This window comes from Lampetra fluviatilis, chromosome 72 (genome assembly GCF_964198595.1).
Source record: "Lampetra fluviatilis chromosome 72, kcLamFluv1.1, whole genome shotgun sequence".
Classification (NCBI taxonomy): domain Eukaryota; kingdom Metazoa; phylum Chordata; class Hyperoartia; order Petromyzontiformes; family Petromyzontidae; genus Lampetra; species Lampetra fluviatilis.
The window spans coordinates 1,563,533-1,569,634 of NC_136346.1; the positions used below are offsets into that span (position 1 = coordinate 1,563,533).

At 50.8% G+C, this 6,102-nt stretch overlaps 1 protein-coding gene across 5 annotated transcripts in view; it reads right to left on the bottom strand.

The window, feature by feature from the left end:
* The window catches only part of LOC144953114 (uncharacterized), a 34,496-nt gene extending 31,363 nt beyond the window's left edge, over positions 1-3,133 (bottom strand). For 3 of the 5 annotated variants that reach the window (XR_013640759.1, XM_078883656.1, XM_078883653.1), the window contains exon 1: positions 2,996-3,133. The gene's annotated coding sequence lies outside the window, so the exon portion shown is untranslated. The remainder of the gene's footprint in view (positions 1-2,995) is intronic. The other 2 variants (XM_078883654.1, XM_078883655.1) reach the window with 2 other exon arrangements.
* Between the last annotated feature and the right edge of the window lie 2,969 nt (positions 3,134-6,102).

The following is a 6,102-nucleotide window of genomic DNA, read 5'->3' on the forward strand; positions in this document are numbered from 1 at the left end:
CCCAATGAGCCCCCGTTAGCAGCGTAGAATGGGACATTAACCGGTAGCAAGGGACGACTTTGGACAGGGAGAATGTTGTATATTAGTTCCGAAATGATGGTCGCCGACGCTCCTGTATCGACGAGGATACGCACTTCGACCCCGTCAATATACCCTACTACGGCCGACGACCCCGACGGCGCAGCCAGAACGCGATGGGCCAACACGGACCACTGGGCGGGTTCGATTTGGGTCCCCATAGTGGTTCGTGTTGGCCCCACGGTGTGCAATGTTGGCCCCCCGTTCGTTGCGGTGTGTACATGTGTAACGGGTGTGTGCTTTGGCCAAACATGTGGGGTGCCGCGACTCGCCGGGTCATGTCGGTGGAGCTTGGGAGGAGGAGGGCCGGCGTCCCGGCGAGGCGTCGTCCCCCGCTGTCGAGGGGAGCGGCACCCCGAGGCGACGTGGCCCCGGATGCCGCAGTTATAGCAGCGCGGGAGCGCAGGTGGTGAAGACGGGCGGTCGGAGCGGGCCGACCCATCCCGGTCCGCCCGTACTCCCATCCGCTGCTGCTGTCGGAAGTCGGCGGCGTAGACCTCCTCCGTCGGTGGGGTGATGGCAGCCACCGTACGCCCGGCCGCTGCCCTGCTGGCCTTCCTTCGCTGCGACAGGAGGTTAGCGTGGAGGAGCCTCGCCGCTTGGAGGGAACCCATCTCTGCGTCCTCCTGCGCGACGATAGCGACGTCCAGGTCGTCCGCCAGCAGAAGGATCTTCTCGGTGACCATGGCGTCCGCGCCTTGGTCATCCATGCGAGGGAAGGCCGTCTTTGCCAGCGCCAGAAGGCTCGTACGGTAGGCGAGGGGCGACTCCTTCGCACCCCGCTGGCGATCGTAGAATCGCTGCCTACACTCCGCCGAAGGTCCGTAGACCGCAGCCAGCAATTGCAGCGCCATCTGAAGAGTAGAGCGCTTGTCCCTCGGTGCGGACGTAAGAGCGGCGAGGGCGTCGCCGTCAAGGAGCGCCGGTAGCGCGCAGAGGGCTTCGGCATCTGACCACCCCGCCATCTCTTGATGCGCGAGGAAACGCCGCTGGAATCCCCCCCAGTCGCCCTCCTCAGCCACAAACTCCTTCAGCGGGGGCAGCCTTTGGTGTAGCGCAGCGACCGCCGTGGAGGCCCGCACTTTGCTGTCCCCGCAACTCGGCTGAGCGTCTGCACGAACGACAGATGTAATCGCCTGTCGCGCAGATAGTGACGCTCCGTCCGAAGGAGGTGACGCGGCAGCCCCAGCGGAGCCGATGTCGGACCCCAGGTTGAGGTTGGCCACGCCCTCGGCAGCTGCTGCGGCGATGGCGGGACTTTCAAAAGTGCCGTCGGTAGAAATGGCGGGAAGGCGCAACGGCCGTCGGCCGTCCTCGCCCCGCGGTGGTCCAGCAGCCCCCAGCCGAGTGATGGTCTCGAGTGTGGCGGCAGCAGCATACAGCAGCTCCGCCAACCTCGCGTGCGCCAGCCGAAGTCCGTCGGACAGCGACTCCCCTTCCTCCCGATGCCCCGGTAATGATGCATTCGGTCCCGGCTGCTCGTTGCCCCCATCAGCCGTCTCTGGTACCGCACTTCCCGTGGTGTCCTCCGCCTCCTGCACCCCGGCCCGAGCTGTTCGGCGCGTGTCCATGTTCGTTGTTGTTTACTTCTGACGCCAGATGTAGTACCGTCGAATACAGGTCGACACCCGGGGTTGAGGCACACTGATGTTTATTTACAGTAAGCACAGGGGACACGTAATACTGGAGGGGGTAACGGCCCCCTCACCTGGATAGCTGGGAACACACGGCTATCTATCCTAACCTGCCTCTTAATCCTCCAATTACTGGGCTAGGGGAGGCTGTCTGGCCCGACACTGGTGAGTCGGGCTACGGCACCCGGAGTCCCAGAGTCCTAGCTCTGATTCACGGGGCCCCGCCGCTGGCTCGGTCCTGCGCGGCCCTTACAAGGGCGGCGTTCCAGGGGAGACCAGGGCTCTCACTAGGCAGTCTTCAATCTTCAAGAGTTACCAACATATTCTGCCCCGAGCCCTCCGGCTCATCCCCTTATATCTCGAACCCCTCCCCGCTGGGGTGGGCCCTGTGCGGACGTCGTTGCGAGCACCCTCCCGTGTGCTCACGAAGCCCCGCCCACTGTGCTAGTTTCTCGTACGATCCCATACACATCACCTCTACACATATCTCCTCCGTAAGACCCCTACACATGAAACTGAAATGAAACTGAACCGTGGCATTAGGTTCCGTATGGAACCCACGACCTCCTGCATACTAGGAGAGGTAGTTAACATCTCCCAAGCCACAGTGGCACCCTACAGCATACACACAGTGCGAGTCTACTGCACAGGCTGGCTACGCACGGTACCTATGGTGCGTATGAACTTCAACATATATACGCTACACTACTATACACTACATACTCTACATACTCTACACTACAATATTATACACTACACTATACACTACACACACTATTATACACCACACTATATACTACACTATTATACACTGCACTATAAACTACACTATATACACTACATTATACACACTACACTATATAAACTACACTATACATTACACTACAATGAGAACTGACAACTGTTTGTTGCTGTTGTTGTTGATATATCTATGTGTCGTTAGTTGTTGTGTCGTGTATTGTTGTTGTGTCGTTTGTTGTTGGTGTTGTTGTGTCGTTTGTTGTCATCCCCCCCCACCCATCAACGCACTTTCGACGAGCTACGGGCTGGCCAGCGTACGAAGTTCACACCCACACACCACACGTACACACTACATACACACACTACATACAACACACCTACACACAACATACAACACACCCACACACATCATACAACACACCCACACACATCATACAACACACCCACACACATCATACAACACACCCACACACAACATACAACACACAACACACCCACACACAACATACAACACACGTACACGCAACACACGTGCAACATACGTAGCACCACCATGCATCGCCGTAACCACCACCACCAGCGGCTTTGCAGGCACCTCCGTGCGGGAGACGGAGCCGATTGTGGTGATGATGGTGACAATAAAAAGAAGAATAAAGATGAATTGCCGAAAGAATCGAAGAGTAAAGATGATGGAAGTGTAAAATATAAAAAAATATATATATAAAAACACAAGTCCAAAGGACGGCTAAATGCGGGCCAAGACGCGGCGCTGAGGATTTGGAGGAGGAAGCGGCCCATCCCCCCCCCCCATCTTCTATTTAAGCTCAAAAACACGTAAGGCTTTCGCAGCCAATATCATCCATAATACAAATCTGGCTGTCCACCTGATGAAGCTAGTTGTAATTAGTGGCGAAACGGCATACTCGGATTGTAAATGATGTGGCTTTGCTCTCCAACACACCGGTGTGCTGTACTAGTATACTACACTATACACTAATATACACTACACTATGCTATACACACACTACACTATATACTACACTATATACTACACTATACTATACACTACGCACTACACACACTACACTATATACTACACTATACTACACACTAGTGCTGTACTAGTAAACTATACACTACTATACACTACACTATACACCACACTATACACTATGCTATACACTACGCACTACACACACTACATTATATACTACACTATACACTACACACTAGTGCTGTACTAGTGTAGAACTCGTACCTACGCGACAGCTTCTTTGTCTTTCTCGTTTCTTTATTAACGCATATAGTTCACATCTCCGACAGAATCACTCAATGTTCCTCCATACTCTTCAACGCACAACTCCCCATCAACCTCACTCAATGTCCCTCCGTTCGCTCGCTCCGCCCCGCTGCTTTGCTCTCTCTCTCCACCAAGGTCCGTTACTCCGCTTCTACCCTACGCTGTACTCGCTCCGTCCTTGCTACTCTATCCGTGCTCTCTCTATCCACTGCTACCGTATACCGTATTCTCTTTGTCCACTGCTATCTTATACTATACACTCTTGTCCACTGCTACCTTATACTATACACTCTTGTCCCAGGCACCAACTCCAACTCCCGTTTCTCCATACGCTCTCTGTCTTTATCCCCGAACCAATTAGCCCCAATTAATTATGTCATCTCCCGCTTCGCTACTCGCCCCCCCCCGCCCCCAGTGTCACACGATGTTGTTGTTGTAGACACCCCGGCGCCACTCTCAGACACTCACACCTCTCGACCAATCACCGGCCTGCGTCCTCGATTACCCTGAACACCTGCAGGTCTCCCTTAATTACCTTACCACCTTAATTGGCACAATAACAACAGTATGGCGCCCAGCTGGCTGTGTCCCCGTTTGCCCTTACTGTCCCCCCGCGTGTCCGTATCCCAACCCAACGCGTGACGCGTGTTTTCTCAAATCCTACACTAGTAACGAATTGGCACATTCTGTTAACGTGACAAACCTTACTAATTGGCTGTGTCGGGTGGTGGCAGGTTTAACGACACTTTTATATATTTACGTGATCCAACCCCAAAAAAACTCTATTATGACGAAAAAAATAACATTAAACTGTTGATTATTTACGACTCGTTTAACACGTAGGCTTTTGCGACCAACATCATCCACAATATAGGTTTCTTTTTTGTGTTAGATCGTGTAACCCACCACCACCCGACACAGCCAATTAGTAAGGTTTGTCACGTAAACAGAACGTGCCAATTCGTTACTAGTACAGCACTAGTGTGTAGTGTAGTGTATAGTAGTGTATAGTGTAGTGTATAATAGTGTATAGTGTAGTTTATAGTGTAGTGTATAGTGTAATATACTAAATTTCGATTTAAAGCTTTCGTGACTGCAGGGATTCATCTTCTTGGTTCTTTCGGTAAAGTCACGTAGAAGGGAAGTAATAAAATAATATTATTACTTCCCTTCTACGTGACTTTACCGAAAGAACCAAGAAGATGTAATATACTAGTCCAGCACACCGGTGTGTTGGAGAGCAAAGAAACAAACATTAACAATCCGAGTACGACGTTTTGCCAGTAATTACAACTAGCTTCATCAGGCGACAGCCATAGTTGTGGAGACATCCTCCTGTTATTATTTACTACTAGTTCATAAAGGGCTGTCTTGGCCAGGCAAACGTTCGCAACATGATATAATAATTAACTTGATATTATTTTTTGCTCTATTTTTTTAAAATCTACGATCAGTGAACACCGAACGCCTTTTGACATTCTCTGGTCTGACACTGGTAGTGAGGATAGCCCCGAAAGAAGGCTGCCATCTATGGTGTTGGCCAATCATTTTCAAAGACAATGCCATAGATTATAATCAGAGCCATGGTTCATCTTCTTGGTTCTTTCGGTAAAGTCCTCTTGATATGCAAATTATTTTGTCAAGGCGCTCTTCCCCCTCCAACCCAGCTTAAATATACGCTCCAAGCCTGGGGTGTTTCATTCAGACGCTGTCTTCCCGACAGACCTGTTCTTCACCTGAGGACGGCTGCTTGCGTTGTGGCTGAAACGTCGTGAGAATGATTTTATGTTTTATTTTTATTATTTTATTATTTCCCTTCTACGTGACTTTACCGAAAGAACCAAGAAGACAAATTTCAGCTGTCTACGTTGTCGGGAAGTGCCCTAGAGGGACACACAGATTGAGGTATTTTTTCACGTAGAAGATATATTTTTGTATCCTGTTGTGTGTGCCCTAAAATCTATCCGCGTACCAAATTGCAGCTGTCTACCTTGTCGGGAAGTTGCCCAGAGGTTTGTTGAGACACACAGATTCAACGCTGTCGAATCATACCTTTTACCCCGCATTCTTGTACAGGGAAATTGAGATTTCAGGTCCATACGGTGTACAGCCGTTTCAGTAAAGGGAACAACAAAGGTTTGTCTGTGTATTTTTCCCTTGTGATGGGGCTTTGTAGGATGAACATTGAAATGTATAAGGGGCACGGTGTGACCAATCAGGTCTGAATTGGTCTGTAATAAGATAGGCACCGTATGCAGATTAGGGTCTTTATTTATATACATGATAGAAGATAGACGTTTCTATCTCCTGTTGTATGTGCCATGAAAGCTGCCCATGTACCACATTTCA